The sequence below is a fragment of the Tupaia chinensis genome, unplaced genomic scaffold (genome assembly GCF_000334495.1).
Source record: "Tupaia chinensis unplaced genomic scaffold, TupChi_1.0 Scaffold000047_1, whole genome shotgun sequence".
NCBI classification, from domain to species: domain Eukaryota; kingdom Metazoa; phylum Chordata; class Mammalia; order Scandentia; family Tupaiidae; genus Tupaia; species Tupaia belangeri.
Window position 1 is genome coordinate 4,404,366 of NW_006159505.1, and position 13,860 is coordinate 4,418,225.

The window sequence follows — 13,860 nt, forward strand, 5'->3', positions numbered from 1 at the left end:
TTCCTCTTCCGGGGACGGTGTCTAGAGGCACTCAGGATGGTCCAGCATCTGACCTACCGGCGTAGACTTTCCTACAACACAGCCTCCAACAAGACTAGGCTGTCCCAAACCCCTGGTAATAGGATCGTTTACCTTTATACCAAGAAGGTTAGGAAAGCACCCCAATCTGCATGCGGCGTGTGCCTGGGTCTACTCCGAGGGGTTCGTGCCGTGAGACCGAAAGTTCTCATGAGGCTGTCTAAAACGAAGAAGCACGTCAGCAGGGCCTGCGGCGGCTCCATGTGCGCAATATGCGTCCGCGACCGGATCAAGCGTGCTTTCCTTAGAGAGGAGCAGAAAATCGTCGTGAAAGTCTTGAAGGCACAAGCACAGAGTCAGAAAGCTAAATTAAAAATGACACTCTTTTGAGTAATAAAGAAATCACAAGATTAAATAAATAAATAAATAAATAAGCAGACTGATGCCCAGAGAAGCGAAATCATTTGCCCAAATGCAGAGCCTCTTCCAGACCTTGAGCCCTGACCTCCCTTCCTCCAGCCCTTCCCAAAGGGAAGCTAAAACATAGGAAGAGCAGAATTTGATCCTTGGTTATCTTCAAACCCTGTCCGTTGAAGGTGCCATGTGTGATTCGAGGAACTTATGAATCAGTGGTCAAGAGGACGAGTGCAGCTCTCATTCCAGACAAGGACCCAGAACAGGGGTAGCGGAGTTAAGCAGGTGTTCTTGCCTCATGCATGCACTTGCCAGAGAGAGAAAGGGAAAGTGAGAAATCACCCCCTCGCCCCTGGAGGGTGGCCATGTCACAGTCTCTTCTCTATTCTCCTCTTGGGACTTTGGGTACCCATGTACAAGTGCCCCGCATGATTTTCAAGTTGCCAGGTCTGGGTTATTTGTTTTGTTTTGTTTTGTTTTGTTTTGTTGAGAGGTTTTTGCTACAGGGTATGTCTGCTCATCAGAAAGACAGAGAAACAGAAAGCGAGAAATCACTCCCCCGGGGGATGGCCATGCCACAATCCCTTCTCCTCCATTCTCCTCTCGGGATCTTGGGCACGCACGCACACATGCTCAGCATGAGTTTAAGTCACCGGGTCCAGGACTCGAACCACGGTTGACTGCATGGGAGTTTAGCAACACAGCCATTACGCTAACTGATGGTCCCCCAGGTCTGGGTCTTGAACCACACAGTCGACCACATGGGATCTCGCTGCTTCAACCTCCTTGCCATCTGCTGGCCCTATATTTCTTGTATAATCAAAATCATCAAAAATATAAAAGTAGCAGTGCATTGTTAAAAGGAACTCTGCATATCAACATCATTTCAGGCAGTGCTAAGTGCCATGAAGGCCATGATACAGTAATGGGAGTGACAGGGGCGAGCACGCTCAGAAAAAGGTTTCTAGAGGAGGTAGCTGGGGTGAGACCTGCAGATGAGGAGCCGGCACTGTGAGTGAAGGCAGAGCAGCTGGGGTGGAAGGAGCTGCAGCTGCAGAGGGGCAGGAACTAGGGCAGTGGGGTTGGCTGTGGGTGCATAGGGCGGGTGAAGATGAGGCAGGCAGAGGCCAGTCCTACAGGGCTTGTGGTCAGAGCAAGAAGTCTGGGCAGCTGGTAGAAGATTCAGGCAGACGAGTAACAGTATCTGCATGGCATGCTTACGGGTCACTCCAGCAGCTGGATGGAGATGACTTGGCATGAGACAAGAGCAGAGACAGGGCATCCCGTTACTGCAGTAGCCAAGATGGTGGTAGGGGTTCGGGGGGGGCGGGGGGCAGCAGGAGTAAAGAAAGGGGTTTGAGATGTTTGGAGGTAGGGCTGATGGCACCTGCTGAGGAACTGGCTGTGAATAGAAGGATCCAGAACCACTCAGAAGACTGAGGCAGGGTCTTACTGTTCTATATTTCATGTAGGCCACCCCTCCATGCATTTCTCCAAGGGAGTCATAGTCGAGGGGTCTGGAGAGCTCCATCCTCTTGCCTCAACTCATTCAATATGTCCTTCACTTGAACCCCACAGTGACTTTTCTAAAAGGCAAGTAGATTTTTTTTTTTGAGAGAGAGAAATTTTTGCTATAGGATGTGCGTGCTCGCTGAGAGACAGAGAGACAGAAGGCAAGAAATCACCTTCCAGAGGGGATGGCCACACCGTAATCCCTTCTCCATTCTCCTCTGGAGATTTGGGGAACATACGCACATACACCTGTTGTGAATTTCAAACTGCTGGGTCCGAGACTTAGACTGTGGTCTACCATGTGGGAGTCAAGCACCTTAACCACTGCGCCTCCTGCTGGCCCCAAAGGCAAATAGATTGTAGCACTGAGGCTCAAAGGAGATATCTCCAACTATGTCCCAACTCAGGCCTGGCACATACCTGCGATTCACCACTCACAGTAACAATTTCTTTGAAAAAATTATGAGAAGCCAGGCATGATGACACATGTCTGGAGTCCCAGCTACTGAGGAGGTTGAAGAAGGAAGATTAAGAATTTGAGGCCTAGGGCCCAGCAGATGGCGTAGTGGTTACATTGCTGGGCTCCCACATAGTCAACCATAGTTCACATCCCGGATCCGGTGGCTTAAAAATCACACCAGACTCGTGTGCATATGCGCCCAAGATTCCAGAAGGAGAATGGAGAAGGGATTGCAGTGTGGCCATCCCCCCAAAGGGTGATTTCTCACTTTTCCTCTCACTGTCTCTGTCTCTCTCTCTCTCTAGTGAGTGCACATGCCCTATGGCAAAAACCTCTAAAAAAAAGAAAAAAGAAAGAAAGAAAGAAAGGGTTTGAGGCCAGCTAGGCAATGTAAGAGCCTGTCTCTGAATGAATGAATGAGAAAGGAAGGATCATCCCTGCTTTATAAAGAGAACACAGCTCTGGGAGGGAAAGCACTGGCTAGCCATGGCATGGTGGTTAAGACAGATCCCACATGACCAACTGCGCAGGTCAAGTTTCAGACCTGGCACCTTGAAAAACATGCCAGATGTGCATCAGGTCCCAAAAGAGGGGAGAAATGAATTGTGGTGTGACCATTCCCCCCGGGGGGTGATTTCTCGCTTTCTGTCTCTATGTCTCTTTGTCTGTCTGGCGAGCACACGCGCCCTATAGGCAAAAAATAAAAATGTAAAGAAAAGGGGAAAGCCTAAGCCAAAGACATGGGAAGTGAGAGGTAGGGCTGCTAATTTGGCCAGGTACGCAAAGGTCAGATTGAAGTACAATTGTGTTGGTGGGTGATGGGTCAGCTCCCTGTTCCAGAAAGGATTTGAGGTTGACTGATAACCTCTAACATTTTGGATGAATGTAAGAAACAAAGATGCATTCTTACTTCTTTTCTTTTTTTAAGAGGTTTTTGCTATAGGGCGTGTGTGCTGTCCAGAAAGACAGAGAGAGACAGAGAGACAGAAAGCGAGAAATCACCCACTACTAGAGAGGATGGCCACGCTGCAATCCCTTCTCCTCCATTCTCCTCTCGGGATCTCGGGCATGCACGCACACACACGGGCCCAGCGTGAGTTTAAGCCACTGGGTCTGGGATTCAAACTGCGGTCGAATACATGAGAGTCCAGCGACCAAATCATTACACCATCTGCGGGTCCCAATGCATTCCTACTTTTGCTCAACCAAAAAATCAGAGTGTCAGCCTTTTGTTATTTATTTATTTCATGACTGAGTGAGAAAAACAGAGTGGTGGAGACAGAAATATAGCACCCCAATAGAGTTCTGATTCCACAATCCAACTCCAGTCTCAGCCAACCTGGATCATGGGTCTGTGTGTGCCCGAGCTCCTCGGGGTGGTCTCCAGATGCATACCCACCACTTTCCCATGTGAGTCTGTCTTGTAGAGTATCTTGTCTTGCCACCGCACTGCCCAATCTGGGTATCATTCTTGACTTTCCAAAGCTACCAGCTGGAGATTTCATTCTTGGCAGATGGAAATGACACTGGGCAAATCTACTTTCTCTGTACTCTTCCTCCAAGGGTACTCCTCAGGTCAGACAGGGGAGCTGGAACTCAAACACAAATCCCGAGGAAACAGAATGCTGGATGGGGTATCAGAGGATAAAACCCGAGGCTGCTAGAATGGCTAGAGGTTGAAGGGGACGTCCGAAAAAGTGGAGGTACAAGGGTAGGCCCCCCCAATCTGCATATAGACTTTCTTCAGTTCTCAGACTGGCCCCTAACTGTCCAACACAAGGATGATAGCAAAAAGCCCAGGGGAAAGCAGTAGGTAGGAAGCCGACAGCACTGAGCAGAGTCCAGATGCTTCTCAGCGCAAGGAAGACAGAATTGGAAGCCTGAGTCTCCCCAATACACAGAGGCCTGGTACGCACTGCCAGCCTTCCACTGAAGTCTGAGGAAGGCACTCTCATTGCCACTGCATCACAGCAGCTGGGCTTAACATTTAAACAAATAGTTTCCTAATTTGGGGCCAGCAGGTGGCATGGTGCTTAAGATGCTGGAATCCCACACGATCAACCACAATTTGAGTCCTGGACCTGGTGGCTTTCTCTCTCTCTCTCTCTCTCTCTTTCTCTCTGGTGAGTGCACATGTCCTATAGCAAATTTAAAAAATAATAATCATAAATAAAATTAAATTAAAAATATTTTTCTGATTTGCCATGGAATATTGACATTAATTAATACATTGGGTTGTTGGAAAAAGTCATGATGCATTTTTGCACAGAAAACCATAAAAAAAAGTCATATCTTGGGGACCAGCAGGTGGCGTGGTGGTTAAGGCGCTGGACACTCCCACATGGCTGACCACAGTTCAAGTTCTGGACCTGGTAGCTTGCTTTCTCACTTTCCCTTTCTTTCACTGTGTCTCTCTCTGGTCAAATTGAAATAAATGAATGAATGATTAAATAAATAATTCTAAAAAAAAAAAAAAAGCCATATATTTTCTGGCAACCCAGTAATATACAATTTATTGTTTTAATTCATGTTCTGTTGCTTAATAATACACTGGCACATTTAAAAAGAACAGAGGTGGGGCTGGCAGGTGGCTTGGTGGTTAAGAGCATTGGACTCCCACATGGCCGATCAAGGTTCAAGTACCAAACCTGGTGGCTTACTTTCTCACTTTCCCTTTCTCTCCCTCGCTGTCTCTCTCTGGTCAAATTAAAAAACAATAATAACAAATGGAATTAAATAAATAAATAAATCTTAACAACAACAAAAAAGAACAGAGGTTCACGGTTTTGGAGGTTCAAGGCCAAGTGGCCATATCTAGTGAAGGTCTTCATGCTCGTGAGGACACTCTGCAGAGTCTCAAGGTGGCACAGGGTGTGACATGATAAGGCAGAGCAAACATGCGGGTCTGTGTCCATGCCAGTGTCTTTTTCTCCTAGAGAGGCAACAGGATTAAATCATGAGGACCCACCTAATCACCTTAACATCATAATTAAATTATTAAGTTTTCATTCTCCCAACACTGTAACACTGTTACAATGACTCTCCAAATTTCTCTCTTTTTTTTTTGGAGAGGTTTTTGCTATAGGGCACATGTGCTCGCCAGAAAGACAGAGAGAGACAGAGAGACAGAAAGTGAGAAAGCTCTCCGTGGGGGGATGGCCATGCTGCAATCCCTTCTCTTCCATTCTCCTCTTGGGATCTTGGGCACACATGCACACATGCCTGGGGTCCAGGACTTGAACCGTGCCACTGGGTCCAGGACTCGAACCGCAGTCAACTACATGGGAGTTCAGTGACACAGCCATTAAGCCAACTGCTGGCCCCCAAATTTCAACATATGAATTTGGGGGGAACATATTCAAGCCATAGCACTCCTGATAAGACACTAGAGGGTGGTCCTCAATGATAGAAGAGTGGAAGAATGAATGAGTATTTTAGATTGGCCAGCATATTAAATAAATAAATAAATAAGCAAGCAAGCAAGCAAGCAAACGAACAAACCTGAAACCTTCACATATGAAAGAATCTCACTGTACCAGCCAATGGTGTGGTGACCAAGATGGCTGGATCCCACATGGCTGACTTCACAGTTTGGGTCCCAAACCTGGTGGCTTGAAAAACACACTGGGCAGGTGTGTGTGTGCACCCAAGATCATGGGACGAGCATGGGAGAGAGGGGATTGTGGCATGGCCATCTCCTGGGGGGTGATATCTCATTTTCTCTTTCTCCCCCTGTCTCTCTCCAGAAAGCACATGTGTTCTACAGCAGAAACTTAAAAAAAAAGAAAAAGAAAAAGAAACTTACTAAAATTTTTCTCAAAATTTTACAATCGTGAAGTTTTTCACGACATTACCAGTAACAGATTTTTAAGCAAAAAGTAACTTTTGAAAGTATTACTAATTTTAGGAACCAGCAGTTGGCATAATGGCTAGGTCGCTGGACTCCCATGTAGTCGACCACGGTTTGAGTCCCAGACCCGGTGGCTTAAACTCACACCAGGCATGTGTGTGTACATGCCCAAGATCTCAAGACGAGAATGGAGGAGAAGGTATTGCAGCGTGGCCATCTCCCCTGGGGAGTGATTTCTCACTTTCTGTCTCTCTGTCTTTCTAGCAAGCGCACCTGCCCTATAGAAAAAAACTCTAAAAAATAAAAATAAAAATAACCTTTTAAGGGACCAGCAGTTAGCGTAATAGCTGTCACTGGACTCCTATGTAGTCGACTGCGGTTCGAGTCCCAGGCCCGGTGGCTTAAACTCACGCTGGGTGCATGTGCGCACGTGCTCAAGATCCTGAGACAAGAATGGAGGAGAAGGGATTGCGGCATGGCCATCCCCCCTGGGGGGATATTTCTCACTTTCTGTCTCTCTGACTCTCTCTTTCTGGCGAGCACACGTGCCCTACAGCAAAAACCTCTTTAAAAATTACTAATTTTAAAATAAAAATTGAAATAAATTTGCCATAACAAATAATAAAATCAAGACCTCATAAGTTAAAAATGATCAGCCAGGGGTCACCAGGTGGCATGGTGGTGAAGGTGCTGGAATCTCACATGGCCAACTGTGGTTTGAGTCCCAGACCTGGTGACTTGCTTTCTCACTTTCTCTCTCTCTTTGTGCCTTTCTCTGGTAAGTGCAAGTGGGCACACACACACCTACACTCCAGGCGTGGGTGCATGCGTGCCCAAATCCAAAGAGGAAAGTGGAGGAGAACAGACTGTGGCATGGCCATACCTCTGGGGGGTGATTTCTCACCTTTCTCACTTTCTTTCTCTCCTCTTCTTTCTGGTGATTACACATATCCTATAGCAAAAACTAAAATAAATGAAACAAACAAACAACAGAAAACAAATGCATGTGAGAGCATTTGGACGCGCACGTTGGGCTTGTTTTTCAGGCCATTCTGGAATTGCAATGGTGTTGGCCAAACTGCCTCCACCCTGCAGGTGCTCGTGTTAATGCTGCACTGTGACGGAGCCCTGCATGCACTAAGGAACGGATGGGATGGAACAATCTGGTCCCCTCCTAGGACCAAACTGGATGCCCCAGACATGCTAGTTCTGGAGGCTGAGAAAACACCTGACCTTATTTCACCCTATCCCTACCTTCCCTAGTTTGCATCCTTAGGGCCCTCTGCTCCCTTCGTCTTAGCCACCCAGAAGTCAGCACCATCAGCTCCCTAATCTGCACCCCATCTCCACTACCGCAGACCATGCAAAAACCAGAAAGCAGATCCCGCTGGGCGCTCATCCCCACACCCACAAGCTGTGGGTTCCTTGGCCTCCTCTGGCCTAACCGAGACCATGGAGAAATGAGGCTGGGCTAGAACTGCCCTCTTGGAAGGTGACCAACTGCAAGTTGGCCCAAAAGGGTTTAAGCCAGGATGGTGGTGAGCAAAGTGGTGGAGGGGGTGGTTGGTAACCAGACCTAGGAGTCCCACCTCCTGCATCAGAAGAGAAGCACAGACACGCTATACCCTTCTCGGTAGAGAGCTCCCACTCTCCAGTGCAGTCTTTTATAGAGATTGTGAGCAAAACTGGCTCCATACCCTCAGCTCCCAAACAGGGTCTGCAGCTCAGCAAGTGCTGGCTAAATTGCTGGACAAATGATTACACTGAAGGAGCAGAGGAAAGGGCTCTATTCTCTGTTCTCTGAAGCGACAACCCCACTTCCACCCCTGCTACACACACACCCAGAACTCCTCCAAAGTAAAGTGACGTTTTTCCTGTCCCCCTCCCCAGCCCTGGCACACCCCTGCCCACCCTGCACATCTTCTCAAACACAGTATGTTTCTGCAATCAACATTTATAGACAATGTAATTTTATTTTATTTTGGAGGTGGAGAGATTTTTGCTATAGGGTTTATGTGCTCACTGGAGAGACAGAGAGTCAGAAAGTGAGAAATCACCCTCCAGGGGGATGGCCATGCCTCAATCCCTTCTCCTTCAGTCTCCTGTTGGGATTGTGGGCATTCACACACATGTGCCCGGCGTGAGTTTTAAGCCGCCGGGTCCTGGTCTCGAACTACAATCAATTACAGGGAAGTCCAGCGATGTAACCACTACAATATCTGCTAGTCCCCATTGTCATTCTTTTTATAAAAGTAATACATTTTTTTTTAATGTTTCAGTATGCACAGAAAAGTCAAAGTCTTGCTCCATACCATCTCACCCTGTCCTACGCCCTCTCTAAAGGGAACTAGTTTGAACCTTTCCTGCTTTTAGCTGAGGTGACTCGTATCACAGAGCGGATTAATATGTATATCTCTCAATTTCTTGATTCATCACCTGAATTAATACTTATTGGCGCTTCTCATGAAAAATAAAAAAGGAAGCACTGTCTTACTTACCCAAAAGCTCATCTCTCAATACCTTGCACAGTTAGCAATAGTGTTAGTTGATTCCTTTTCAGTTCTATTCACTTTAATAGTATCTCTTAACTTCTACTACGTAAAATGAAAATATTAGCACCTACACCTTTGATGTCTCCTCCTTCTCAGCCTCCTGACTCTGACAGTTATACTATTTCTTTTATATTGTCAAGAGTTAGAATGTTTACTAGGTTCTGTAATTATAATGAAGTCTTCTGTGCTTTATCGCAAGAATAATTCTGATGGGTTCAATAAACAGTTTCTCAGTATTTCAATTAGAAACAAATTTCAATTTGAGATTATATGGGATCTATAAAACAAGAAAGAATTACTAATAAATGGGATCAGTATGGACCAGTTGGTGGCATGGTGGTTGAAGCCACTGGATCCCATGTGGTCAACTCTGCAGTTCAAGTCCCAAGCCCGGTGACTAGAAAAACACTCTGGGAACTCTTGGGCATGTGTGCCCAAAATCCTCAGAGGAGAATGAAGGAGAAGGGATTGTGGTATGGCCATCTGGCATAGGGAATACTTTCTCACTTTCCATCTCTTTCTCTCTCTGTCTCTCTCTATCTTTCTCTGGTGAGCATGTGCAACTTACATGAAAACTAAAAACAAAACAAAAATAGTAAAATAAAAAAAAAAAGAGTTCATGAAAATGAAAAATATGATCCCCTTTCCTAAACCTCCCCAAATTAAAGTCTGAAAGTTAGTGCCAGAAAACGAGGATATACAAAAAATTAAAAAAAAAAAAAAAAGAAGCATGTCACAGGAATGCAGAGGCCAACCTGAAAGCGCTGTCAGCAGCCAGGGCTGGCACCCCAGGAGCAACAAGTTAGAATTATAACCCAAGGCACAAACAAATAAGCCTGAGCCCATCCTGATCTTTTCTCGCCTCTCGAAGCAGAGCGCCTTGGCCTCCTCTTGAATGTGTTCTGGACTTAGTGACTCATTTCTAAAGAACAGAGGATAGGAGGGACCAGCACTTGGGGTAATGGCTATGTCGCTGGACTCCCATGTCCTCAACTGCGGTTTGAATCCCAGACCCGGTGGCCTTAACTCATGCTGGGCACATGTGCGTGCCCAAGGTCCCAAGAGGAGAATGGAGGAGAAGGGATTGCAGCATGGCCATCTCCCTGGGGGGGTGATTTCTCACTTCCTATTTCTCTGTCTCTCTCTGTCTTCCTGGTGAGCACACGAGCCCTATAGCAAAAATCTCTGGGAAGGGGAAAAACCCTAACTTTAAAGTGGAAAGATGTGACCAACGCTGCTTTAATCAAGATTACCATCACCAGCTGATACCGTGAGATGAGCCAGATACCTCAACTTTGGCTATTTGCCCCTAAAACAACTAACCCCAGACCAGTCATGGGAAACATTCCGAATTGGGGGACAGTCTCCCAAATGCCTGAGTAGCACCCTTTAAAACTGACACAGTGATTCAATAAAAATAAATAAATAAATAAATAACAAGACTGAGAAATGTACACAGAGGAGATGGGGGAGGTGGGAAGGCCAGATTATGGTGTGGTATATGGATTGGGCCAGGAAAAGGCAGTGGTGGAAAAGTGTGGAAATCGGAATATAAGCTGCAGTTCAGTTCATAGTAATGCACGAATGTTAATTTCTTAAGTTTGAGGGAACATGGTTACATAAGGTTGCTAACATTAGCAGAAGGGAGAGGTACATGGGAATTTCATTTATTTCCTTTGCGACTTTCTATAAGTCTAAAGTAATCCCCAAATAAAAAAAAAATGTACTGTAGAAAAGTCTAGAAGCAAACTCATATAATTATCCAAGAATATAGGGACAAAAAAAGAAATTTTTTTTTTACTTTTTTTTTTTTCAGAGGTTTTTGTCTTAGAGTGTGTGCACTTACCAGAGATAGAGAGAGAGAGGTGGTGAGAGGGAAAGTAAGAAATCCCCCCCCCCCCCTACCAGGGTGGATGACCACGCTGCAATCCCCTCCCCTCCATTCTCCTCCTGGGATTTTGGGCACACACGCACACGCACCCAGTGTGAGTTTTCAAGCCCCAGGTCTGGAACTCAAACTTTGGTTGGCCATGTGGGAGTCCAGTGACACAACCACTACACCATCTGCTGGTCCCAAAGAAAAATTTTTTAAATGGGGTGGGGGGGGGAGTTAACCAAATCATAAATGACCAGTTGCAGAGGTCTTCTAATGCGAATTATAGACAGAAAAGAGAAAACAGAGGTACTAAAATAATCAGAGAAATAATAAAAGAAAATGTCTCAGGACAAAAACAACAACAAAATTAGTCTTAAGTTGTGCAACAGTAAGACACGATGCTCTCCAAGGCAGACCCACGTGGGAGGGTTCTTGGTTCACTTCCAGAGACCTTCCAGAAGATGCCAGGCTCACAGGTGCCCATGATCCAGGCTGGCAGAAGCTGGGATGGATGATGGTGTTGGGACCCTGCTGGGGGTGCTGTCTCTCTCTCTCTCACTCACTCCTGCAATACATAAATAAACTTTAAAAAGAAAAAAAAAAATGCTTGTTGAATGCTGAGCCAAATCAAAATACCCCTAGGGATTTACAAGGTTTCAGTTAGCCTAACACCTTCTGGAAATGAAAAATAAACAACAAACAGTGTATCTGTAAGAGAATAAGGACCAAATTAGCATCAGGCATCTCTAAAGTGAGAAGCTATGAAATTGTGACCTGCACAGTTCCACAGAGAAACGTGTTTGAACAGCCAAACTACAGAACAAGCGTAGGGGCAAAATCGACTCAGGGGAACTAACAATGCTCACTTCCCATATATTCTTGCTGAAAGAAATTAGCCGAGATTGCACTCCCGGTAAACAAAATAAGGAAGTCATGATAGAGTGCCTTGATTCTCAAAGCATAGTTCCAGAAGCAGCCTCTAGACACAGGAACGGTCAGGCCCCACCACCCCACCCACCCACTGAGTCAGAAATTCCAGCAGGGAGAGGGGGGCTTGTTTCCATGAACTCCCGGAGCTGATTGTGGTGCACACTCTAGTTTGAGAACAGTTGGCGTTGTGGATGGGGTGGGAGGGCTCAAATCCCCTCCAGCAGCCTGGCGTGTCCATTGCCCAGCTGTTATGAGTTTTTGCACAAAATGTCCCCCTACTTCAAGGTGGGACAAATTCCAGAGTCTTGATGGGACCAGGCTGAAGTTAGTCTGCAGCCAAGAATCCATTCTGGCTAATCTCTCTTCCCCTGCTCTGTAATACTCGCTCCTCTCCTGAGATCGCTCCCCCAGTTGATTGCTTTGACCAGAATCCCTGCCTCAGGCTCTGCTTCTGACAGAAGACACGTAGTAACCAAGAAACAATACAACTAACCCAGATATACACATTGAAAAGAGAATCCACAGTGATGATTGTTTGCCTTGAAGGGTTGGACTTAAATTAGAACAGGAAAACAAAAGACTCTGATAACAAGGTCTTTGAAATGTCTTTAAGGGAAAAGTGAATTCCGGTCAGTAGATAGTACAATTGAGCTAGAAGCGCTTAGTCATATGGTAAAGAAGGCATATGCTTCTCTTCTCAAAAAGGAATAGGAGAGGTGCCAAGAAACTCCAAGGAAAAACACAAAACTGTACCAGCAAATTGTGGTTCAAATATAAAAATGTGGCAAGATTTTAAGCAATTTTAAGGAAAGAGAGATATTCGATTTGAAATATTCCATTTTTTCTTGGCCTTCTTTTACTTTATTTTATTATGGAAAAATTCAAATTTATGCACAAGTAGAAAAAAAAGAAAAGTAAAGTGAACCCCCATGTACCCATCAGCCAGCTTCAATGGTTACCAGTCTGGTCAGGAGCCAGACGGTGATGCAGCGGTAAAAGGTGATGCTCTGAAAGGCTCACCCAAATGAGAAGGTTGAAGATTGCTGGTTCGAGTCTGGATACCTCCCTGAGGGGATCATGCATTCTCGTGCCTATAATCTGGGCTTGTTAAGGCTCGGGGTGGGGGTGAACGGCTAGCATCAATATCCTATTGGGGGTGCTGTATCTCTGTCTCTGTCTCTCTCTCTGTCTTTCTCATTCATGGTATAAATAAATCAATTTATAAAGTTCAGTTGTTTATAACAATTATTTTATTTAACTTTATTTATTTACTTATTTGAATTTGATCAGAAAGGGAGAGAGAGAGAGGGAGGGAGAGAGAAAGAATGTGAGAAAGCAAGCCACCAGGTCCAGGACTTGAACCGCCATCAGTCATGTGGGAGTCCAGCACCCTTACCCACCATGCCACCTGGTGGATCCCCTAAATAAATTGTCGATGGAAAAAATAACCAACTGTAAAATTAATAATTAATGCGGTTTATTTCCAAGCCAACTGTGAGTGACCTAGGCCCGGAGAAGAGGCATGCATGCCTTTTCTTGGGGTTATCTTGTACAGAAGTTCCTTTTATTTGCTTTTGAAATTGACAGACAACATTTAGTGAAAAGATTTTCCATTGGTCTGGCCCAAAAAGGCGGGACATGTAGAAGAGGGGGGGTCTCGTAGGTTATAGGTGGTTTCCACAATTCTTAGGTTGGTGATTGGAAGGGAAGATCCCTGTCTTAGTTATAGAAAGGCTTAATCTACATCTCAAATATACTATGCCAGGAACAGGAGGTAGGAAGAATCCTGTTAATAGAAAATAAATGGTCTTTTAGTGTTTGTGGGCATGACTTCCCAGTCCCCTTTTGAAAAGGTTTTGGAAAAATAGGAAAAGTAGTCAGACTTCTGACCACAAAATCAACTTTTTTTCAAAAAGAAAGAAAAGAAAAGATAGGCTGGCCCTGCAGTGCGTGGCTAACCACTGCGCACTTGGAGTCAGATCCCATGTGGCTGACTGTGGTTCAAGTCCTAGCCCTGGCAGCCAGGGAAACACACCAGATGCATATATACAGGTGCCACAACTCCCAACAGAGGAAAACGCCTTGTAGCATGACCATATCCCATTAGGGAATGCGTTCTCCCCTCCACTCCCCATCTCCTTCTTCCTCTCTCTCTCTGTAGCACTCATGACCTCCAACCTAAACAAAAACAGACAAACAAACATATCTGATCTGGTCAATCTCAACTATCTAGTTCATTTTCAAAATT

At 45.5% G+C, this 13,860-nt stretch overlaps 1 pseudogene; it reads left to right on the plus strand.

Moving 5' to 3' along the window:
* On the plus strand, positions 1 to 428 carry LOC106735542 (60S ribosomal protein L34 pseudogene; annotated as a pseudogene).
* The last annotated feature ends 13,432 nt before the right edge of the window (positions 429 to 13,860 follow it).